Here is a 26,394-nt window from a genome sequence, read left to right as displayed (position 1 = left end):
AGTTCCTCAGGAAGCCAGCCCAGCTTGTTCCCATGGCAACAAGGGAGGATTCCTAGAAAGAGAGGACTCTGGTAAGATCTCTTGTGACTTAAGCTTGGAAGTGGTGTGGTGGCCTTTGTAGCAGTCAGTGTTAATTGCAAGGCCAGCCTGGGCTCAAAGGATGTGAAAACAAAGTTCATCACTTAGTGGAGAGAGCAGCCAGGCTCAAAACTCACAGCCTTGCTCCTGATAACCTTGGGAGAATCTGGACTCATTGCGCTGTGCTCTCCCTCGGTTGCCCAGCCAATGGGATCTGGGCATTCCTTTCTGACTTTCAACAGCCTTATCCCTTAGCGCCTGTAGCCACACTTCCAGCAGGCTATAGTCAGTTGGAATTATTTACCCACAGCTTGGAGAACAGGCTTAGTTCTTGGATGTCTCACGTTCAAGCAGTCTCCTCCCGCTCCTTGTCTTTAAGTGCAGCCAGCCGTGTTCACACAGTCAAAACTCATCCAGAAGCTAGACCTTTTGTGCTCAACTCCAGGATCACACAGCTACCGCCTGGGCTGCGTGTCCGTGTGAATGGACCGAACTCTTCTCAAAGTCAATGTACTCAGACCCAAACTCACGTGAGCTCTCCCGGAGCTGCTTTTCTTGTTATTTTTGCTGCTTTTATGAACACATATCTACCCCTAGAGCCCTTGCATTTGTTGTTTTCTTAGACTAGAACCCTTTTCTAGAGGCATCTGCCTGGGTGGTTCTCTGATCTCCTTCGGTTCTTTGTTCAAATCTAACCTTCTCAGATCGCTATTTCTCCAGTCTCCCTTCCTAGCACCCACCCTCTGTCCCCGGCACTCCCCACCTTCTTCCCTGGTTTCTTTTTCTCTACAGCATGTTCCTTGGTGCTCTGTACATGAACTACATGAAGAGGAACAACCTGAATTATGTGATTCGGTCCCAGGCGGGAGTCACGGTCAGTAAATCTGTAGGAAGGAATTAATGAAATGATGAAGCCAACAGAAGGCGGTGCGCGCATGCTAGACTTTTGTTTAAGACTGTAGCAGACGAGGGAGGAGTGTATCTATTATGCAGTGTCACACATTCCCAGTCACTATTTAGGCCTTCATTGGTTCATCTGCCACAGAGCCTCGAGTGAAGCCCAAAGTAGATGTCAAGGCTTGTGACTTGAGCTTCGCTGGCCTGGGCAAGGCTGGGGTCACAGTTTAATGCTTTGAATTTTGATAGTCAGAGCAGTGATCTCTTGTTTTAAATCTTGCTGGTTCTCCCTACCCTAGTCCACAGCTAGAGGGGTTTGGTTGTCTGTGCTTGTTGGCTTTTCTGGATGGATGGCGTCTTTACTACCAAGTCTGAAAGAAACCCCAAGGAAGTTGCCACTGCTTGGTCCCTGGGCTGGCCTTTTCTTTCTCTCTCTGACCTTCTATATCTACCTTACATCTAAGATGCAAGGATTTTAGCTGTCCTAGGCGAGATAAGATATATAAAGCACATGTGTACCATCTTCCTACAAACGGTACTCCTGACTTTCTGTCTCCTGTTTTTTAGTTTGATTTCAACATCCCCGTAACTTGCTGAAATCTTTGTTTCTGCTAAAAACCCGTCTTTCATCCTACTGAGGTTATTTTGAGTATAATAGATCTTTACTTCCGTCTTTTGCTTCCTCTAAGCTTTTTGTTTGTTTATTTATTTGTTTGTTAGTTGGTTTTGAGACAGGGTTTCTCTAGATAACAGTCCTAGCTGTCCTGGAACTCTCTTTGTAGGCCAAGCTGGCCTTGAACTCACAGAGATCCACCTGCCTCTGCCTCCAGACTGCTGGGATTAAAGGCGTGCGCCAACACACCTGGCCCGTTAAGCTTTCTGATTGGAAACCCCACCCTGATGCTCTTTATCTTCTGGTTGCACACTCGTTGTATTTGTGGTTGGAAGGAGTCCCTTGGTGTTGGAATGGCCTGCCCTTTCATTCTTTTGAAAATTAGTACATTTACTGTGTCTGGCATGTTGGCGTGTGTCTGTGTTTATATATGTGTTCGGTGTGTGTTGCATGTTTGTATGTGTAAGTGTGTGTGTGTGTGTGTGTGTGTGTGTGTGTGTGTGTGTACACAACTTGAAGGAGTTGGTTCTCCTCTTAAACCATAAAGTGTTCAGCAGTAAAACTTGAGATTTCTGATTTGCTGCAAGTGCCTTTGGTTCATCTTTCTGGGCCCCTTCTTTTACATTGCTAGTGATTTTTCTATAAACATCACATTAATTCCATTCTGTATCTCCTTTCTGTTACCTGAAACCCTCCCTCATATTTACTGTTAATCCATCTGCATGTTTCTCTCTCTCTCTCTCTCTCTCTCTCTCTCTCTCTCTCTCTCTCTCTCTCTCTTTTTGGTCGGTTTTAAAAATTCTTCTTTGTTCCCTGCGACTCAGCCTAGATGGTTTCTGTGACTTATAATCTATTTTACCGACCCTCTTCTCTTCTGTTTTTCAATCCAGTCTTAAGTCTATCCATTGAACTCTTAACCTTGACTGTGGTAATTTTAGAATTCTCATCTGACTTTTAAAAGGTGTATTCTAGGTCTCCCGCAAAATTCTTCATCTTGCTGTATATTATCTCGAATATATTTATCTAGCTGTTTTGTATTTCTTAGGTCCTTTCTATATCTTTTCCTTTTTGTTTGATTTCTTGGTGCGCCAGGCAAAATGATGTTGGTTGCTGGGCAATCCGTGCGAATGCCTGGGTGATTATAGATGGACCATTCTTTCTCTGAAGGAGTCCCCTGCGTCCTCTGGGAGTGGAATGAGAATCCAGCTCTCTGTGCTGGAGGACTGAGAATCGGGTTTTAGAAGGTTCTGTCAGATCTGCTCAGATCCCAGCTGATAGCCTAAGGCCCTTACTAATGTGTATCTTCTACGACTCCACACTCCAATTTTTATTTCTTCATTGGCGAGAGGCACAAATAGAAATAAATAAATAGGCTTTCAACTCAGTTGGGTGCCAAGATTGGCTGCATATTCTAAGAGCAACTTTGCACAATGGTGGCCTCTTTAGCAACTCCATTCCGACCTTCAAACCCCAGCTGTCTCAGCATCCCATTAGGACCTTCTGATTCCCTCCTGCACCTCCCTTCCTATGTGTGTATAAAAGCATGTGTACAGATCTAGATTTAGATAAATGGATGATAGACAGAAACAGCCTCTCGATTCCACTGATGTAGTAGGAGAATTAGAAAATGTTCTATCAAAGTTCGATAAAGGTATACATTCACTCAAACTATCACAACTATGTAAAGGACCAAAGTGCCCTGGCAGCAATAGATCAAGGAAGAGACGTCTAGTTTTGTATAGTTAGGGAAGATCACAGATATATGTGTATCTATGTGTAAAATATCTGTAGTCAGTGATCTCTCAGAAGTTTTACAAATGTCACTAAAAATATCACAAGAAAGTTTTGTTCTGAGGCTGGATTTATGATAAAATTTGATGAATCACTTGTGGCTTTATCTCTCAAGAGGTGGAAAGTCAATGGCTAAATCAGCTTGTGTTAGTGCTTGGCCCACATCAGAGTGCAGGAAAATGGGAGTAGTAATGTCTGATTCCTTCTCATCTGCTGAGGAAAGAACAATGAAGCCAGTTGATAACCCCGTTAAGAAGCAAACACCCCCCCCCCCACCACAAAAAAGCAAACGCCCACACTCAAATCACTTGCCTTTGAAATAGCAGTTTAGGTCCCCGTCATACAAAACAAAACTGGGCGGGTTTTTTTGTGTTAGCCAGTTTTTTTTCAGGAGTTCGAAACTATGCCATATGCCCCTCATCATCTCCAATGTTTCTAACTGGGTAAAGGCAGAAACACTCTTTGAGAACGAGGAGAGAGACACAGTCAGAAAAAGGCACCGTCACCACCCGGCCACCATCATTCCTTTCTGTTCCTCCCCTCCCTCCTCCTTCCTCTTCATCCACATGGCAGAAGGGGCCACTCCTTCTGCCTCTGACTTAGGGTTTGAAGCCATAATCCTGAGAAGGGATCCCTAACATAGGTACTAACCTGTGGTTTGCACTCAGACCACAGATAGGATAATTAAAGCTTTCTTTAGGTAAAACCTCAGAGAAAACACTCCCACAAAAATGCTCATGGTCAAGTCGGCTGTTGCGTATCCTTAGTTCTTGGAGAAAACCAATACAACGAGGACGTAGGTGCTAGAAATGTTGCTGTGCCAATGACTGGAACTCCTAGAAGAAGAGTCAAAGCATGTCAGTGACGACCACCCCTTACCTGAAACTCCCTGTGCAACACCATCCTCCCGAGCAGAATCTGCAAACCAGCTTCCTAGCCCTTGCTACTTCTTGAGCATTATTACACTAGACAGCCATGATTTCTCAAGAGTCTGAGCTCCTGCTTTTGCATGCATACGTGTGTAGTTTAGCATTCCCTCTTCAGTAGTTTGCAACTAAATAATAACTGGGTCAGACACTCGAGTCTTCTTTTGTGGGGATTGCTGTTTAATTGCATCGTTGTCTCAACTCCCACAGGTCTGGTAGTCCAAGGGCAACTACCTTTCACGAGAACAGAAAGCCCCCTGGCTCTGAGCTCCCATGTGTGTACAGGAGCCGACAGTCTACTGCAGAGATCTTATATGGATATATCTGAGGGCTCCAGAGAACATTTTATATCAGAAATAAGTTTCCTCCTGTTAAGGAGAGACATCTAGACACAGCTATAGGTTTCCAGGTTTCTCTGTAACGGGTCTTTCAATCTAGATGTCACAGAGTCAGGCTGCTCCAAAGACAGACAAGTCTTGCTAGTCACAAACCAGGGTATCCAGAATGTCGGAGCAGCACGGGGCTTGTCACATATCCCTCTCATTTTTTTTTTTTTGAATTGCTTGAGGATTTAACGCATGCATATAAAGTCTACCGACTGAATCGATCCTTCATCCTCTGCACTCCAACACTTCCTCCATCCTCCATCTCTCTCACCGCTCTTCCTCTTAATTTATTTTTTTAACCCACTGAATCCATTCAATGCTGTCTGCACATGTGTGAGTATGGAGCATGTGTGGGTGTGGGTCACTGTGGCTCTTAGCCATTCCAGCTCTAAGCTCGCTAGGATCCAGAGTTTCAAAAGTATCTCACTTATCACTCTCTGACTCTTTCACAAGATCAAGTTGACTAAGCTTTAGTTGAGCACATAGACACTCAGAGGAGGCTACACTTCCTGGCCTTCTTTATTGCTGTATGATATACCAGGTTGTTTTGACCACTAAGAAGGAAGCAGAATCCATCCACGTTGCTTGCCCTGAAGAAGGGAGCTCACACCTTCCTCTTCACTGCCTGGTGCTGGATCAACCAATCTTACAGTTTAAATGTGATTTCCCTCTCTGAGTCAAAGTCTTACATTTATGGTATTAGGAAATTGAATACTACTGTAGCTTCCATAGAGAGGTAATTAAATTAGATAAGGTCATTAGGGTACAGCTCCGTAAGCTGAATCCTAGAGTATTTACAAAAAGAAAAGGAGACCACACACACACACACACACACACACACACACACACACACCACTCACACTCACAAACACACACACAGACACACATATATGCAAAAACACACATGCATACACAAACACACACATGCATACACACATGCATGCTTACATACTTGCATGCACACAAATCACTTTTAAACAAATGGAAAGACAATCTATTTTCTTTCTATCACATTAATTCCTATTATCTTTGACACCTGCACCCTGGCACTGGACAATATTTACAAAGGAAAATTATCTTGCCCCTTCTCCCATTAAACAATACTGAAACAAGACAAAAATAATGTCTAAAGAAGTAAGAGTTCTTTTGCACAACATCTCCTAAAGTGGGTGGTTTTGAAACAGTCCTTCAATTTCATAAAAGCAGCACCAGGAGCCGGAGAGGTGGCTCAGTGGTTAAGAGCACTTGTTACTCTTGCAGCGGACCAAGGTTCGATTCCCAGCCCCCATGTAGTGGCTCACAACTGTATCCACACAGTTATTACTATGTCTATAAGTCCAGTTCAGGGAACCCAACACCATCTTCTGACTTTCTCAGATATCAGGCACACACTTGGTACATGTAAGCATTCACGCATATAAATAAAGACATCTAAATAAGTTTATTTAGAAATCATAACAAAATATAAAAGAAGCATATTTTGGGCTCTCTGAGGACACTACTAGCAAGCACAAGACCCTGGGTTTGGTCCTCAACTCTGAAAAATAAAAGACAGTATTTAAAGAAAATAGAGGTCATGGACTTAAAAGGGAATGGGGAGACACAGAAGAGGCCAGAGGAAGGAAATGGGGCGGAAAATATTTAACACAGTATACATAAATGAAAACTAATTAATTTTTAAAAAGGGAAAAAGAATTTGCCTCAGTTCACCTAGAAAATGTGTGGAAAATATCAGCTCATCATATTTCTTCCATTGTTGTTTCTATTTGTTTGCTTATTTTATGTTTTGCATCCATCTTCCTGCTGAAAATCTAGCATTCCCAAGTTTTGGAAGAACAGGAGGCATGGTACGAATGCTCTTCTGTAAAAGCCCCGTTCCTCTCAGCAAGGCCTATGCTAGTTCATCTTTACCTCCATTTCTGAAGAGTGGCGTCCTGAGTTATGACTTGTTAAATATGATAACAAAAGTAGCTTTATTGTCTCCAAGGAAATTACAGGACAGTCCTCTGAGGGACGGCTGCATGGACGATACTAAGCTCATAGGACTGTGAAGTTAACCCATTAAAGGGGAAACCTTAGGAAGTTAACTTCTGTCTTCGAAGCGACAGGCATTAGGTAAGAAAATTTGATTACAGGTTTTGTTTTCGTGGTCCGTTTCAAATCTCGAAATGTTTGAGGAGATTTGGTCAAAAGACGAGTTTTCAACAGTGGGCATTTCCATTCAGGTGAGTGTAATTTTGTCCCTCCTGAAAATTCTGGAGTTGCTTTGTCCAAAAAGGACACTGACATTCTATACTATAGAATGTATATGTATATATAGAATGTTATCTGACAACTTACACTGCACACTAAACCACATGGAGCGAACTTCAAATGACTCAGCTACAGGAATGTATATCTGGTTTAAAAGCAGAGGTCAGCCCCGGAGCGCTCCCCTATACTGCTCCTAAGGGCAGCTGAAGACATCCTCCACTTGCTCTGCCTTCTTTCGTTTTTATAAAACAGCCATTAGACACCAAAGCACCTCAACCGTTTCCATTTTAGCAAGAGGTTACAGTGGGGATGTATTAGTAACAAAGCAAAGTGTAGGCTTTTGACTCCCAGCACAGCTTGAGAGCACCACGAGTCATCTGAATGATTGTCTGGGATAATCACGATCAAGTCATTTTTTTTTCAAGTTAAAAACAATGGGAACTAATACTTTGCTCTCCCCTAAGGATATAAAAGCCGACGAACTCATATTACCAAATGAACTATATTCCCAACACAGAAGCCCAAGCTGACGGGGTTGGGGATTTAGCTCAGTGGTAGGGCGCTTGCCTAGCAAGCACAAGGCCCTGGGTTCGGTCCCCAGCTCCGAAAAAAAAAAAAAAAAAGAAGCCCAAGCTGTATCATCATAAATTGATAATGATTAAAAAAAGAACTCCTGTGCAAAGTAGTAAACAGGTATCCCCACAAATGACTTCACTAATGTTCCTCAGATCTCCCATGACATTCATGCTTCAGAGAATTTGTGTTGCCGACCCCTGCTTGGTAAAAATTCACCAGATGTGCATCTGGGTAACTCATTTATCTTCTTAAAGTGTGCTTAAAGGCTCTGTCCTTATGTCTACTACGACCAGTCCTGAATACTCATCGTGTTAGGACAGAAACAGAGTGCCTCCTACTACAGGAAGTATAAATACCGGATAATTTATACCAGTTGTTTATACTTGAGTGTTATTTGAAAGGGTGACACAGAACAATTTTGGGGTGGGGGAAGAGTTCCTCCTGGTCAGGCGGTGGCAACCTCAGATTTCCAGAAGCAGGTTGTAGTGTCAGGGGGATAAGTTGGTCAATGGATCCAAAGGTGACAGAAGTATAAAACCCCACCCTATGGGTTTGATGTGACTCAGAACATAGGTGTAGGGTGTGGTGTCCTTTCATACCTCGTTCTCAAGCATTACGGTAAGCATTGTGAGCTTCCCGCCATCTTTCGATGCCTTTTTATTGATCAACTGCTATGGCTTGCTTGGTCAAGAGTCATGTTTTAATACCAACGCTCTGAGAACATGCATCCCTGTTGTCCTATTTTTCTTAAAACGTGCAAGCGTGGGGACAAATGCCGCTCCATGCCGCACTTCACTATAAAAGAAAATCTTATGTTATTTCATATTTAGCTCTTTTTAAAGGTATTTGTAAATATAAAAAATAAAATCTCCCCAGTTCTGTGAAAAGTAATAATCTTCACAATTGCATCTTCCTCTCTCCAGCAATTTCTGGTTCTCTCCGATACTTGCCTACTTCTATCTAGTAACGTGGTTATAGACAACACATATTTTTTCCTACATCAAATACCGTTCTTAAGGACTTAGACATTTGCTACACGTGGAAATCTTATGAAGTCAGTACAATTGTTCTAGTTTTACTAGGATAAAACTAAGATTCAGACTCCATAAGCAACTTGCCTAAGTCCAATGGCTAACACTGGGTGGTGCCAGGGTTTATATCCATAGAACCGGACTCTATAACCACAATGAGATATTTTGCCTCCTCAGACACTTACAATTTGCATTCAGATTATTCAGTTGTAAACATTTATCTATGGACATCTTGTTAGTATGTCTTTTAGCTATCACACATGAGCAGAGTATCTGATATCTATCGTAAACTCTAGAAATACTTAGCAACTGTTAATTCTCTGACAATGATTTTCAGAGGTGAGTCATTAATTTAACTTCAGCAAGTCCCCATGTAAATAGACATCTCTGTCTACCAAATAGATTAAGCATTCTATACACTTCGTCTGTTGTTGAGGTTTTGGTTTTGGTGTTTTGAGATAGGGCTTCTCCGTGTAGCCCTAGCTGTCCTAGAACGGGCTCTGTTAATCAAACTGGCCTAGAACTCAGAGAGTCGTGTACTTTTCCTCCCAGATACTAATAGGAGAGAAAACATAAGATATTTGTTTTCTGAATTCAGATTTTTTTTCTCTTAACACAATGTTCTGCAGTCCATCCCCAGGGTAATATAAACATATATATATATATATATATGTATATATATATATATATACACACACACACATACATATATATAGAGAGAGACGATATATAGATGATATATAGATATATAGATATGTATTCAAATGTAGCTGTGCCTCCTCTTCCCTGTCTGATTTATTTGCATAGAAGATTTTTTTTATGTATCCCCCCTGCCCCCAGTGACAAGTAGATACAAGTGACAGCAAGATGGAGAAGGAACATTCCAGAATCAACAAGTTTACTGAACAGTGAAGGAAAGAAAGAATAAATAAAGTTGGGCCATTTGATTCTGTGGAGGGGAAACTAATCGCTAACAGTGTGAGAGATGTATTCAGTGGCAGTGGCACAGACCTCATGTAGAGTTATGATGGTGTGAATTATCATTCAAACCAGGGCAATTCTGAAAATAATTGGAGTGATGTCAATATGTCATCCCACTCCTCATTTAGCAGAACTTTCCCGAGCATCTGAAGATCCTTAAGAGACCTCTCATCCTTTAAAAAGTTTACTTGCTAAATTCAGTCCAAAATATCTCAGGTGTAGGAAGGCAGAAAAAAAGAAATAAAGTAACAAAAAAAAGTTGTTACCACCATATGTTTTCCAAAAAGTATCTAAGTAAATAAAAACTTACAGAACTTGGTACAGGAGACAGTCAATTAGCAACTACTATTAATTAACCACAGAGTCCTATAGGCATACAAGTGATCCTTTGGATTTCTGTGAAGGTGCTGGCGCCAAGTGTACAGTGGGAATTTCAGATAGAGTGTTGCATTCAGTTTCAGGGGACAGGGTCACAATAATGAGGGCATAAAGGACATTATAAGGTAGAAAACAGGCAAGTGAAGACACAAATGTAAGTAACTGATGGGGCTGGGCTGGTGCTGCTATGTATTCAAATGCTAAATACTGGCCTCCAAGATCTGGTGGCCCCATAGGCAGATCCTCACCCACACCATAAATTTTGCTCCCCAACTTAAAACTATTGGTAAATAAAATAGCTACAGCCAATTAGTGGGAAGAATAGAAGAGGCAGAGTTTTAGTTACAGGGCTGTGGGCGGGGCAGGGATCACAGGTAGGGACCACGAGGAGGAGGAGAGAGAAGGAGGAGGAAGATGGAGAGACCGAGAAGTCTCCATTAGTCATGATGGACCAGGAGCACATGCTGAAGTGAAACGTGCCCCCCAACACACCCAGGACAGACTGCCAGAGCAGAAGTAACCCAGGAGAGATTCAAAGGCAAGCACCTGGGGAAGCATAGCTGGGAATCAACAGTCTATGGAATAGAAATATAGATTAGGAGTAAATGAAATCTGCCTTGGTTATTGAGGAGATGACCGGGTCATATTAATAACTAATAGACTTTATTAAAATCTGTTTACAAATAACAATCCCAGCCCTAAATTTGATATCCAAGGTCAGTTTCCAAGGTTTCTATTTCGATATTAATCCATACAAATTCAAACTTTATTGGTGGGAAACATGTGGGGAGAAGACAGAGCAGCTCATCTTCTTATTGGTATTTTAGTGAAAACCCAACAAATCCTTAAATAATTATGGTTGGTTGCCTGATGTAGCTTCTTGTGTCCTGACAGGTATGTGTTTGAAAACACACCATAGTTTTGGGGTACGTGACAACTTGGTTACTAATTTCATATAAAGCATTGAGGTTAAAGCTTCTACATTCCGGGAAATGGGCAATCAAGGTCTTTCGATTTTGAACAATTCATCCATATCCTGAGGTTCTGCAAGTACAGATTCAATTAGTCACAGACTAAAAAGTATTAGGAAACGCGTTTCATACTGAATGTGTCGGGACTTTTTAACCGGTCATTCTCTCCTAAACGGTTTTGTAGAATCACTACTTGCATATCATTTATTCTGCATTTACTATTTAAATTACTCTGGAGATGATTTAAACTATGAAGGATGATTTCACTGGCTACGTGCAAATACTACATCATATTATATAGGAGGCCGAGTATCCAAAGATCTTCGTATCCACCGCGATCCTAGAGCCAATTTACCCATAAATACTTAGGGATATCTATATGTTATAGTAAAATAGGACATAAAGCAATGGAGTGGACCAAATCCTCAGTCCTTAGGTAACTCTCTGTGAAGCCACTTACGTTAAGAGCTGGTCTATCTTTTCATGGTCTCAACCTTCTGATCACTACGTGCCCCATGTAGAAAAGGAGAAAGGAAAAAAAAAACCCTTCCTGAAGGCTCACTAGAAAATTCAAAGCACCCCGGCGGATCCCGGACCACAGCAGCTCTCTGCTCCCAAACCCCGTGGGAGAGAGACCTCACCGCCTGATCAGGTGGGCACTCCTGAGGCTGCAGAGCGGAGGAGACCACCAACACTGCCCACCACTGCCCACATCCCTGGCCCAAGAGGCAACTGTATAAGGCCTCTGGGTTCCCATAGGGGAGGGCCCGGGAGCGGCAGGACCCCTGCGTCTGAGACACTGCCGGAACCTGAAGGAAACAGACCGGATAAACAGTTCTCTGCAACCAAATCCCGTGGGAGGGAGAGCTGAACCTTCAGAGAGGCGGACACGCCTGGGAAACCAGAAGAGACTGCACTCTGTGCAAATCCAGGCGCCAGAGGAAAACACCAAACGTCATCTGAAACCCTGGTGCACGGAGGCTCCCGGAAGGAGCGGCACAGATTTTCCCGGTTGCTGCCACAGCGGAGAGGACTTAGGCAGTACCCCACGAGCAAACTTGAGCCTTGGAACCACAGGTAGGACCAACTTTTCTCCTGCAAGAAACCTGCCTGGTGAACTCAAGACACAGGCCCACAGGAACAGCTGAAGAACTGTAGAGAGGAAAAACTACACGCCCGAAAGCAGAACACTCTGTCCCCATAACTGGCTGAAAGAAAACAGGAAAACAGGTCTACAGCACTCCTGACACACAGGTTATAGGACAGTCTAGCCACTGTCAGAAATAGCAGAACAAAGTAACACTAGAGATAATCTGATGGCGAGAGGCAAGCGCAGGAACCCAAGCAACAGAAACCAAGACTACATGGCATCATCGGAGCCCAATTCTCCCACCAAAGCAAACACGGAATATCCAAACACACCAGAAAAGCAAGACCTAGTTTCAAAATCATACTTGATCATGATGCTGGAGGACTTCAAGAAAGACATAAAGAACTCCCTTAGAGAACAAGTAGAAGCCTACAGAGAGGAATCGCAAAAATCCCTGAAAGAATTCCAGGAAAACACAATCAAACAGTTGAAGGAATTAAAAATGGAAATAGAAGCAATCAAGAAAGAACACATGGAAACAACCCTGGACATAGAAAATCAAAAGAAAAGACAAGGAGCTGTAGATACAAGCTTCACCAACAGAATTCAAGAGATGGAAGACAGAATCTCGGGAGCAGAAGATTCCATAGAAATCATTGACTCAACTGTCAAAGATAATGTAAAGCGGAAAAAGCTACTGGTCCAAAACATACAGGAAATCCAGGACTCAATGAGAAGATCAAACCTAAGGATAATAGGTATAGAAGAGAGTGAAGACTCCCAGCTCAAAGGACCAGTAAATATCTTCAACAAAATCATAGAAGAAAACTTCCCTAACCTAAAAAAAGAGATACCCATAGGCATACAAGAAGCCTACAGAACTCCAAATAGATTGGACCAGAAAAGAAACACCTCCCGTCACATAATTGTCAAAACACCAAACGCACAAAATAAAGAAAGAATATTAAAAGCAGTAAGGGAAAAAGGTCAAGTAACATATAAAGGCAGACCTATCAGAATCACACCAGACTTTTCGCCAGAAACTATGAAGGCCAGAAGATCCTGGACAGATGTCATACAGACCCTAAGAGAACACAAATGCCAGCCCAGGTTACTGTATCCTGCAAAACTCTCAATTAACATAGATGGAGAAACCAAGATATTCCATGACAAAACCAAATTTACACAATATCTTTCTACAAGTCCAGCACTACAAAGGATAATAAAGGGTAAAGCCCAACATAAGGAGGCAAGCTATAGCCTAGAAGCAAGAAACTAATCATCTCGGCAACAAAACAAAGAGAATGAAAGCACACAAACATAACCTCACTTCCAAATATGAATATAACGGGAAGCAATAATCACTATTCCTTAATATCTCTCAATATCAATGGCCTCAACTCCCCAATAAAAAGACATAGATTAACAAACTGGATACGCAACGAGGACCCTGCATTCTGCTGCCTACAGGAAACACACCTCAGAGACAAAGACAGACATTACCTCAGAGTGAAAGGCTGGAAAACAACTTTCCAAGCAAATGCTCAGAAGAAGCAAGCTGGAGTAGCCATTCTAATATCAAATAAAATCAATTTTCAACTAAAAGTCATCAAAAAAGATAAGGAAGGACACTTCATATTCATCAAAGGAAAAATCCACCAAGATGAACTCTCAATCCTAAATATCTATGCCCCAAATACAAGGGCACCTACATATGTAAAAGAAACCTTACTAAAGCTCAAAACACACATTGCACCTCACACAATAATAGTGGGAGATTTCAACACCCCACTCTCATCAATGGACAGATCATGGAAACAGAAATTAAACAGAGATGTAGACAGACTAAGAGAAGTCATGAGCCAAATGGACTTAACGGATATTTATAGAACATTCTATCCTAAAGCAAAAGGATATACCTTCTTCTCAGCTCCTCATGGTACTTTCTCCAAAATTGACCATATAATTGGTCAAAAAACGGGCCTCAACAGGTACAGAAAGATAGAAATAATCCCATGCGTGCTATCGGACCACCACGGCCTAAAACTGGTCTTCAATAACAATAAGGGAAGAATGCCCACATATACGTGGAAATTGAACAATGCTCTACTCAATGATAACCTGGTCAAGGAAGAAATAAAGAAAGAAATTAAAAACTTTTTAGAATTTAATGAAAATGAAGGTACAACATACCCAAACTTATGGGACACAATGAAAGCTGTGCTAAGAGGAAAACTCATAGCGCTGAGTGCCTGCAGAAAGAAACAGGAAAGAGCATATGTCAGCAGCTTGACAGCAAACCTAAAAGCTCTAGAACAAAAAGAAGCAAATACACCCAGGAGGAGTAGAAGGCAGGAAATAATCAAACTCAGAGCTGAAATCAACCAAGTAGAAACAAAAAGGACCATAGAAAGAATCAACAGAACCAAAAGTTGGTTCTTTGAGAAAATCAACAAGATAGATAAACCCTTAGCCAGACTAACGAGAGGACACAGAGAGTGCGTCCAAATTAACAAAATCAGAAATGAAAAGGGAGACATAACTACAGATTCAGAGGAAATTCAAAAAATCATCAGATCTTACTATAAAAACCTATATTCAACAAAACTTGAAAATCTTCAGGAAATGGACAATTTCCTAGACAGATACCAGGTATCGAAGTTAAATCAGGAACAGATAAACCAGTTAAACAACCCCATAACTCCTAAGGAAATAGAAGCAGTCATTAAAGGTCTCCCAACCAAAAAGAGCCCAGGTCCAGACGGGTTTAGTGCAGAATTCTATCAAACCTTCATAGAAGACCTTATACCAATATTATCCAAACTATTCCACAAAATTGAAACAGATGGAGCCCTACCGAATTCCTTCTATGAAGCCACAATTACTCTTATACCTAAACCACACAAAGACCCAACAAAGAAAGAGAACTTCAGACCAATTTCCCTTATGAATATCGACGCAAAAATACTCAATAAAATTCTGGCAAACCGAATTCAAGAGCACATCAAAACAATCATCCACCATGATCAAGTAGGCTTCATCCCAGGCATGCAGGGATGGTTTAATATAAGGAAAACCATCAACGTGATCCATCATATAAACAAACTGAAAGAACAGAACCACATGATCATTTCATTAGATGCTGAGAAAGCATTTGACAAAATTCAACACCCCTTCATGATAAAAGTCCTGGAAAGAATAGGTATTCAAGGCCCATACCTAAACATAGTAAAAGCCATATACAGCAAACCAGTTGCTAACATTAAACTAAATGGAGAGAAACTTGAAGCAATCCCACTAAAATCAGGGACTAGACAAGGCTGCCCACTCTCTCCCTACTTATTCAATATAGTTCTTGAAGTTCTAGCCAGAGCAATCAGACAACAAAAGGAGATCAAGGGGATACAGATCGGAAAAGAAGAGGTCAAAATATCACTATTTGCAGATGACATGATAGTATATTTAAGTGATCCCAAAAGTTCCACCAGAGAACTACTAAAGCTGATAAACAACTTCAGCAAAGTGGCTGGGTATAAAATTAACTCAAATAAATCAGTTGCCTTCCTCTATACAAAAGAGAAACAAGCCGAGAAAGAAATTAGGGAAACGACACCCTTCATAATAGACCCAAATAATATAAAGTACCTCGGTGTGACTTTAACCAAGCAAGTAAAAGATCTGTACAATAAGAACTTCAAGACACTGAGGAAAGAAATTGAAGAAGACCTCAGAAGATGGAAAGATCTCCCATGCTCATGGATTGGAAGGATTAATATAGTAAAAATGGCCATTTTACCAAAAGCAATCTACAGATTCAATGCAATCCCCATCAAAATACCAATCCAATTCTTCAAAGAGTTAGACAGAACAATTTGCAAATTCATCTGGAATAACAAAAAACCCAGGATAGCTAAAGCTATCCTCAACAATAAGAGGACTTCAGGGGGAATCACTATCCCTGAACTCAAGCAGTATTACAGAGCAATAGTGATAAAAACTGCATGGTATTGGTACAGAGACAGACAGATAGACCAATGGAATAGAATTGAAGACCCAGAAATGAACCCACACACCTACGGTCACTTGATTTTTGACAAAGGAGCCAAAACCATCCAATGGAAAAAAGATAGCATTTTCAGCAAATGGTGCTGGTTCAACTGGAGGGCAACATGTAGAAGAATGCAGATCGATCCATGCTTATCACCCTGTACAAAGCTTAAGTCCAAGTGGATCAAGGACCTCCACATCAAACCAGACACACTCAAACTAATAGAAGAAAAACTAGGGAAGCATCTGGAACACATGGGCACTGGAAAAAATTTCCTGAACAAAACACCAATGGCTTATGCTCTAAGATCAAGAATCGACAAATGGGATCTCATAAAACTGCAAAGCTTCTGTAAGGCAAAGGACACTGTGGTTAGGACAAAACGACAACCAACAGATTGGGAAAAGATCTTTACCAATCCTATAACAGATAGAGGCCTTATATCCAAAATATACAAAGAACTCAAGAAGTTAGACCTCAGGGAAACAAATAACCCTATTAAAAAATGGGGTTCAGAGTTGAACAAAGAATTCACAGCTGAGGAATGCCGAATGGCTGAGAAACACCTAAAGAAATGTTCAACATCTTTAGTCATAAGGGAAATGCAAATCAAAACAACCCTGAGATTTCACCTCACACCAGTGAGAATGGCTAAGATCAAAAACTCAGGTGACAGCAGATGCTGGCGAGGATGTGGAGAAAGAGGAACACTCCTCCATTGTTGGTGGGATTGCAGACTGGTAAAACCATTCTGGAAATCAGTCTGGAGGTTCCTCAGAAAATTGGACATTGAACTGCCTGAGGATCCAGCCATACCTCTCTTGGGCATATACCCAAAAGATGCCTCAACATATAAAAGAGACACGTGCTCCACTATGTTCATCGCAGCCTTATTTATAATAGCCAGAAACTGGAAAGAACCCAGATGCCCTTCAACAGAGGAATGGATACAGAAAATGTGGTACATCTACACAATGGAATATTACTCAGCTATCAAAAACAACGAGTTTATGAAATTCGTAGGCAAATGGTTGGAACTGGAAAATATCATCCTGAGTGAGCTAACCCACTCACAGAAAGACATACATGGTATGCACTCATTGATAAGTGGCTATTAGCCCAAATGCTTGAATTACCCTAGATCCCTAGAACAAAGGAAACTCAAGACGGATGATCAAAATGTGAATGCTTCACTCCTTCTTTAAATGAGGAAAAAGAATACCCTTGGCAGGGAAGGGAGAGGCAAAGATTAAAACAGAGACTGAAGGAACACCCATTCAGAGCCTGCCCCACAGGTGGCCCATACATATACAGCCACCCAATTAGACAAGATGGATGAAGCAAAGAAGTGCAGACTGACAGGAGCCGGATGTAGATCGCTCCTGAGAGACACAGCCAGAATACAGCAAATACAGAGGCGAATGCCAGCAGCAAACCACTGAACTGAGAATAGGTCCCCTGTTGAAGGAATCAGAGAAAGAACTGGAAGAGCTTGAAGGTGCTCGAGACCCCATATGTACAACAATGCCAAGCAACCAGAGCTTCCAGGGACTAAGCCACTACCTAAGGACTATACATGGACTGACCCTGGACTCTGACCCCATAGGTAGCAATGAATATCCTAGTAAGAGCACCAGTGGAAGGGGAAGCCCTGGGTCCTGCTAAGACTGAACCCCCAGTGAACTAGACTATGCGGGGAGGGCGGCAATGGGGGGAGGTTTGGGAGGGGAACACCCACAAGGAAGGGGAGGGGGGAGGGTGATGTCTGTCCGGAAACCGGGAAAGGGAATAACACTCGAAATGTATATAAGAAATACTCAAGTTAATAAAAAAAAATAAAAAAAAAATAAAAAAAAAGAAAAAAAAAATTCAAAGCAATGCATGTAATGTGCATACTATAGATGTTTACAATTGCTTTGGTTTTTTTTTTTCCTTAAATAGTTGTATAACGGATGACCTCCCCATTGTGCACAGGATAGGTTGATGAGCGTATTAGTCTATCACTTACGTTAGTATATAATCCAGCACGCATGCCTGGTTCTTGGACTTCCTTTCATGGACACAGATTTTACCTACACACGGCATCCTGTTGTTGTGTGTAAAGTACTAGCCTAGTTCTAGTAGAAGCCAGTTGGAATGCGTCAGCACAATGACCATGCCAACCCTTTTAACAGCAATTGCTGAGCATGTCCTGAGACACTGTCCGTCTCAGGGGCTCGAGCTTCATAAACTGTAGTGACTAAAGACATACGTGTGGTGCAGGGGAAGGCCTCAAGACTTGTAGTACTCCTGAGTTCCTAGGATCTAAATCCATGCAAAGCAAACGTTCCAACATTCACTGCATTGGTATGGGTGCCCAAATATCTATGTAGTGGGTATGTGCTTCCCAGTTCCAGGAAAACTGAGCAAAGGGATGGTGACAACAGGGTAGAAAGAGGACTGAGTTACTGTCATATCACATATCAAAATGCTGAAATTTTCAGAGCTAAGTAACCCAGTACTTTGCACTTTTAGTTTGCAAGTAAGTCCTAAATTAAGCTGTATATCCTTGTTTAATGGATGAGGATACAGTTACAAATGGAAATAGATACATTTTAAAATATAAATTAGTGGTGTTCAATGCAGACAATGCAGATTTTTAAAACTCAGCAGTTCCTACGTATTTGTTTCTATATCTAATCAGGAATCGTAATTTTTGAAACACAAGTCTGTTTTAAAGACATTTTCAACAGGTGTGTGTGTATGTGTGTGTGTGTGTGTTCACACGTGTGTCACAGTATGCATGTGGATCAGAGGACAGCATGCAAGAGTGAGTTCTCTTGTTTCCACAGTGATCCCAGGGATCAAACTCAGGTCATTAGTGTTGGTGGCGAGCATCTTTTATCTCCGAAGCACCTCACACACCCTACAGTATTCATCTTTAATTTGCTAACATGGAGTGTTCTTTCCTGTTGTTTCTAAGGCAGCAGCTATTCTCAATTCCCTTCTTTCTAAATCCAGTACTTTCTCAAATCCAGTCGAACTGCACTCGCGAGTCACGTGAGCAGAACAGGAAGAAGGAAAGGGTTGCAGAAAGCGCGGTCCTTCTAAGGAGCCACCACGCCTGCTGCACTTGGTCCACTGAAAAGATTTTTTTTTCCTTTTTGAGGTAAAAGGACAATTAAGGTCGACCTCCTTGGCTCAAATTAAAAAAGAGAAAAAGGAGTGTAATGAAGAATCAAACTCCTTCCTCTAGTTTTACAAGTTCAATGGTAATCTAACCGTGCCATTCATTTGCAGAAACCATTAATTTTACTATGTGGCTCTAAGTAGTAGGGCCTCAGCTTTCACTCTCTTACTCTCCCCCTCTTTGGTCTTTGTGTGTGCACCTGTTCAGGCCACTTTAGCATCCCATTTGTAAAACTTTGGGTAAATCCTCTGGCACTAACCCTGGTGTGATAATACCTCTGTTATTCGGCAGTCTAATTACAAAGGATAACACAGATAAAACAATTCAGTCCTATTTTTTTTAATAGCCGACTTGCCAGTTTCTCCAGGCTCCAGAGAGAGAACCGGACTCCAAACCTTGCTGAATTCAAATTTAATCTGGGTTTGTTCAGCACGTGGAATGTCGGCTCTTCAGAGCAGACCTTTTCATGGCTGGATTTTGGGACGCCAAACTCCTTCTCCTCCTTCGGTCGTTTTTAATGACGATATTAGGATTCAATTTCTTTATCATAATAAACTTTTATAATACAGTTGGGGTGTGTTAAAACATTCCCCGATACCCATTTCAGATAACCGTTGATCCTTTTTTTAGCCACAACAATACAATGATCAAATCTGGAGGTGGCAGGTACTGAAGAGTCACTTTACTTGATGAGCCAGGACGCTGAATGATAAGCTGGTAACATTAACAAAAATCTCAGGTTAATATTGTCACAGGGGAGTTCAGTAGAGAAAAAGAGGTTTCACCACCACCACCACCCCGCCGCCCAGTTTAAATAAGAAGCAAGAGAATTATTTCTAGTTCATGTTAAAACCCAAGGAACTCACCATCCCTATAGTATAGAGACGATCCTAGCCTCAGACTACCATGGCATAAGAGACATCTGGAAGTTTGGGGTACAACCTGGTCTGGTGGAGAGTATTCATAGCTTTTGAGGGCTGATTAAACCTCGCGCAAAAGATGCTGGGGCGATTGGGGGCACTGTGCCACCCGAGGAAAACCTTAGCTACTTCTTAATCCTGTGGGTCTGAAACCCAAATAACTCAAGGGAAACTTAATACATATGTTTCTGATTCGCTTACCCTGCTGGCTTTATCTGACCCGTGTTTCATAGGAGCCGTCTGACACCCAAGACTTCTTCTCCGCCTCCCTTCTAAGCCTTTTATTCCACTGTAGTTAATCATGCTTTCCTGGTGTCCAGCCGATTTGGAAGGGGCAGGGAGGTTGGAGCTTGCCCACTAAAGGTCACATTCACAAACTCGACCGTTCGAAAGCTGCCAACCGGGGTCTCTTTCTCAACAACACACAAGTGGAAAACTGGGGGACATTATCAAACCGAGATGTTTCTGGTTCATTTCACTGACAATCCTGTAGCTGTTTCTGCTTTTCAAGCACTTGACTGCAACACATTACATCACCCTGGAATGTACATCTAACCCATTATACAGATGGAAACAACAAAGATAGCCTATGGATCTTGTTTTAGAACAAAAATAACAAAAAAACAAAAAACAAAAAAAAGCCCAAAACCAAAAAAAAAAAAAAAACCTCACTGACAATATCTGTTCATGAATTAGAAGGTTTTATTAAAAACAAGAAATCTACCTTAGATCACAGTAACTTTGGGGGATTTTAATGTTTTAGAGGAAAAAGCTCAACTGAGAGTTGAATTCTTGATTGATCCTGGAACTTCTCTAATGCTGATAATTAGTAACATTAAAATAAACCAGTTGTCTGTTTTGGTTTATGAGAGAACAACAGTGGCTTATTTTAACATTTAATGAGCAATTACCATGATCCACGTTCTAGGACAGCCCTGTTTAAGGAGTCCCATTAAGGAGGCCCTTTCTCTCACTCCCAGCACCTTCCCCACCACCCAAGGTCTCACTATGCAGCCCTAATCCAGCTTTCAACTACTAACACACCTGCCTCAGTCTCCCCAGGGCTGGGATGACAGTGTACAACCATATCCAGATGACACTTTATCTTTGACCATTTTCCCTAGTCGGTGGCATGATATTCCATACCTTACAGCTCAGACGTGGCTGCTGTAGCCACCTCTTACATGAGTGTAACACTTTGATTCAAAACTTCATGATTAAAATATCCCATTTTATGAAGAGTGTAAAATTGCCTACAGAGAGTGCTCTAAGCTGAATCCTCTAAGACAAGGACTTCCGTGGTCTCCAGTGTGACAGTAGCAGACAGTGTGACAAGTAGTGCTAAACACATATAGACTTGGCCACTTGCCCTTATCCAGCATGTCCCTCTCTTCACTGGATGGGGATCTTAAGTTCCTGACCCTCAAGGACCAAGCCAGTGAAGGCAATCTTGACAAACAAAATGTTCCCACCCATTAGAAATAAGGAGATGGGGGTTGGGGAATTTGGCTCAGTGGCAGAGCACTTGCCTAGGAAGCGCAAGGCCCTGGGTTCGGTCCCCAGCTCCGAAAAAAAGAACCAAAAAAGAAATAAGGAGATGCCCATATAGGACACCAGAATTTTCTCTATGAGAATATGGCCTTTGGAATACCCCACTGTGAAGATGACAGGAGAATTGCACAGGGTCCACTCTAGCTAGGGTCCACTCTAGCTCTGTTCTTCCTTGCTGTTAGCAAACAGGAGATAGCATGGGTCAGACGGCGACCTATGAAACAGGGTTCTCCATTTTCACTTGCTCTGGGTGGGGCACTAACAGGACCCACTTAGAGACAGTTAGGATAGCTTTTCCCAGCTCTCTGCTTATCACATAGAGTCTTAGCCCATTGGCTCACTCAGTTGCGTGGAAATGTCTTCTTTCCTGTTTCCATCCCAGACACTGCTAGCTCAGGGGCCTCTGTCATGGAATCTGTGGTAACAGCTCTGAGATCACTCTGTGGTTTCTCTTCAGCTGCTTCTGAGATACACTGAATGGGGCTGACCTATGTAGCCAACTCTAAGAAGCTATGGCACGTGACGTCCAAGGCAAGGTTAGTAGAGATTTTAAAACAACATTACTCACTTGCTTCACTAAGTCCCAGGGTTCCTGGGGAGGTAGTTATCCCCTTGTGAGGAAACTTAAGCAACTTTGTGAAGAGATACTGAAGACTCACCTGGGCAGCCATGTAAAGGATCAGGCTTCCAAACAAATTTTCAATTTTCAACCCTACACAAATAGTCAGATAGTGACAGCTTTAGCTGGCACGCTGACAGAAATTCATGAGTGAGCCTGAGCTATGTATAACCCTTTCCTCAGTGACTCTGGAGATCCTTATACAAACTGAGAAAGCAAATTATACACACACACACACACACACACACACACATATATATATATACACACATACATATGTACATATGTATATGTGTGCGTGCTTTTATATAGATTATATATATGCTCTGTATATATGCTTTATATATGATATATATACATATATATTTGCTTTGTTTATATGTTTGATTTACTGAGAAATTTTCAGGTAATTTATATCAATAGCTAACTAAAGCAGAGTTGGGCTAAGTGATACAGAGTAAGGATGGATACTTAGGGGAAACAAGTTTTCCATATCATTCAGTACATCTTTAAATCATACACTTTCTTCCTGTTCAGATTGTGTACTAGCAAGCAGTTAATTTGGGTCCAAACTTTCATTCAAGAATAAGTACTGGGGTTGGGGATTTGGCTCAGTGGTAGAGCGCTTGCCTAGGAAGCGCAAGGTCCTGGGTTCGGTCCCCAGCCCCGGAAAAAAAAAAAGAATAAGTCCTATCTTTTTTTTAATCCGATGATGCCTCACATAGGGTGGGATGCTTGTGTGTGTGTGTGTGTGTGTGTGTGTGTGTGTGTGTGTGTGTGTGGTGTCTTAAAGACTCCCACTGATATTGATTCAAAATAATTCTTTAGCATCATGAAAATTGGAGTTGGGTCACTGGTCCCACTGCATGACTTTAGTCAAGATACCAGCTCTCTGAATTTCAGTATTCTTATTTCCAAAACCACTAATTGCTTAGTCAGAAGTGTCCTGAAGTTATGTCACAAATCCAAGACCTGACAATGGTGATCAGTATGGTTGTATTTTTAAGGACAGATGCATGGAACCTCAGAACATCACATAGTAACGTACATGCTCTTTTGACACAAGATGGCCTCTCGGAAGCCTCTGCTGCTTGGATACTCCACACACGATAGAGAGCAGCAGGAGGATCTTCTGGCATAGATCCCAAAGCGCCAATCAGCAGAGAAACACTATGGTTTTGGAGATCACCTATAATGACCAACGACACCTGAATATTTTGCCTGCCATTTCACCATTTTGCTACTTTCTTAGTTAGGGAAGCCTGAGTACAAGGGAGGGAATCAAAGCATGTCTGGAAGCCTGTCCTCGGTGCCAAGCAGAGGGTGATGTCAGTTAGGTTTCATAGCTCTAAAGAGGGACATTTCTGGGAACAAAGAAGAAGTAAATAGCTACGACAACTTAGAGCATTATATGAAGTTTGGGGTAAGCTACACCAACCCCTGAACTAAGTGTACGGGTCTGGGGAGTCTTGGAGAAGCCAACTGCTACCCATAAGAAACACAAAGTGAAACCAATCAAGTTGTGTAGGAAGATTGAGTTCTTGTCCCAGCACTTATTGGTTGTGTGACTTTAAGGAATATGTGATTGGTCAGGAAGCCTCTCAAATGGGCCTTTTAAAAAATCACACCCTGTTCCTAGAAGTATTGAAATAGTAAATGAGATATAAAGTATTATAAACCACAGAGGAAAGCATCACGCCAGCTGTGCTGTCTAAACAAGGGTGTCCAAAGTTACAGTGACAACAATTGTCAGTCTACCTGTATGACCCAGGTAGCTTGACAAACTCACTCTTGGAAGATGAGCTTTAAGAAGGTTAAAGCAGATTTTTGTTCTCTTTCAGGGAAACATCTATATCTCAAAGAGGAGTTAGGAAAATACTCCATGGATTCTTTCACCACAGGGAACGCAGAACCCTAAAAAGCAAAGCATAATTTCGAGAAGACATCTCGTCCAGGCCAATGGATAACTTTTTGTTCCCCGTAACGGGGAGGGCTCTTCACGGAGAGAGACAGTAAGGTCATTATTCATGCTGTAAGCCAGCCCACTTCAACTGCTGGTCTTCACAATGCCTACAAGTGTGAAAAAAAAAAGAATACAAAAAACCCACTTGCTTCCTTTTTCATGAGTATTGACATTCTTGTGCAGTATTAGGAGAGCTAATTTAGCTTCCAGTTCTAAGAATTTTTGAATCTATAGCCAGTAATTATTGGCATTCAGAGGTACAAAAGAAGAAAACAAAGCCTGCAAATTCTAGCACATTCATGTGGGATTGGGAGCTGAATTAGGATCCTCACACCCCATTGAATGATCAGCCCCCCTATTAGAGCCTTATTAAAATGGTAATGATTATATGCCAGCTATAGGCAGGCAGCCGCACCTGTCAAAAACTACCCGATTATCCTGTTCATTGAACTGTCTGGCTCTTGAATCAGTGTCTCAGGTTTACTCCTCTGAAGTTTTTTTGTTTTTTTGTTTTGTTTTTTCCTGCTCCCCGTCTTAAATAAAAATTTAAAAAGGATACAAGAACAAGATTTTCCTTGGAGTCGCAAAACATCTTTATTGTTCTTATACCTTCTCCTTGTTTTCTGTCTTGTGCTGAGGATAGAAAAATGGTAAGGGAGCTATCGTCTCTGGTTTGGGAAAAGGAATAAACAGAAGCAGAAGAAGTATAAAATCTCACCTATAAAAATCCCTGCGCTGAGAAAAGACAGCATGAACCTGTGGTTTACCTAGAAGCTAGATCATACAGTTTGCAGCACATGCACTACAGTGAAAGGAAAGATTCTTGTTTCTCTGTGTCAGTTATCAAGGCTAGAGAGCCATTGTCTTCGCAGACTGAGTTCTCATCCATCCTTGGCTTTTAATGATCCAGAAAAGAACAAGGTATTTCATCTGAAATCACTATTCTCCTGAGACAAGTCTTATCATTGATTGTAAAGTGTTGTTTTCTTACAAGATTGGAGGAAACGTCTCCTTTGAATCATTTCTTCTATTGGTCTGAGAGGGTCCTGAGGCTGGACATCCTCAGTGGTGCTTGTGACAGATGTGACAAAGGGAGGTAGCCATAGCATTGGAAAGAAGAAAATGGACAGAGGAAAGCAGGGTTTCATTTCTGTTCTTTTGGATGGTGTTGTTGTGGTGTTTTGAATGGGTTTTGCCCCCATAGACCCGTAAGCTTGAATGCTTGGCACACAGGGAGTGGCACTATTGGGAGGTGTGGCCTTGTGGGAGGAAGTGTGTCCCTATGGGGGTGGGTTTTGAGGTCTCCTATGCTCAAGCTATGCCCAGTGAGAAGACGTAGAACTCTCAGCTCCTCCTCCAGGACCATGTCTGCCTGGACACTTCCATGCTCACCTCCATGATGATACTGGACTGAACCAGCCCCAATTAAATATCCTTTATAAGAGTTGCTTTGGTCATGGTGTCTCTTCACAGCAATGGAAATACTAATTAAGATAGGTGGGTATTGAGTGAGCATGGCTTTCTCTCATTGCTAGCGTACATTGGGGGGCACCATGAAGAACGTTCTGTTTCCCTCAGCAGCTACTGGATTCAGGAAATCTCCATCTTTTTCTAGCCACAGACCTCGGTGTTTGTAGGATAGAGGAAGGAGCAATGGGTTGGTTATTTGCTATCGTTTTGCAGGGAAGACGCAGGTCACAAACAAGAGGCAGAACTAAACTCAAGGTCCTCACGCACACAAGAAGATATTATTATGAACTTGGGACTTTGTGAAATTAAACTTAGCTGTATGTTTAATTTCTACTTCTTTTGATATTACAGCATGAAACCATTCACCACCACATTAACAGACATTGAATTACAGAGACACCATTCCTGTAGCTCCAATGGTGAAATAAACCATCTTTTACAGCAAGTCATGACTCAAATGAGACACTCTTCCTCCGAAGGAGATTTGGTTATTAGTTGGCCTTGGAGTAGCACGGAGTAGCCTCCCACACCCACTTCCAAATCTACCTGCTCAGTATTTACAAAGTACTATAAAGAAAACAACTGGTTTGTTTGCACAGATTATCAAAAGGACATCCGAGTGGCCATTATTGCCATGCTGCCCTGGCTCCATGACTTTGGTATAGCATGAACAGTCTTTACCC

The 26,394-nt window shown here is 41.8% G+C and overlaps 1 long non-coding RNA gene across 1 annotated transcript; it reads left to right on the top strand.

The window, feature by feature from the left end:
• On the top strand, window positions 1-24,805 carry LOC108351427 (uncharacterized). The gene is made up of 5 exons (XR_015624569.1): window positions 1-71; window positions 871-952; window positions 6,679-6,806; window positions 22,117-22,195; window positions 24,120-24,805. It is a non-coding gene; the product is annotated as an uncharacterized LOC108351427 (long non-coding RNA).
• Window positions 24,806-26,394: the final 1,589 nt, after the last annotated feature.

Source organism: Rattus norvegicus, chromosome 7 (assembly GCF_021556685.1).
Source record: "Rattus norvegicus strain SHRSP/BbbUtx chromosome 7, alternate assembly SHRSP_T2T, whole genome shotgun sequence".
Lineage (NCBI taxonomy): Eukaryota > Metazoa > Chordata > Mammalia > Rodentia > Muridae > Rattus > Rattus norvegicus.
The sequence above is the reverse complement of the archived record's forward strand: the minus strand, read 5'-3'. Positions and strand labels throughout refer to the sequence as shown.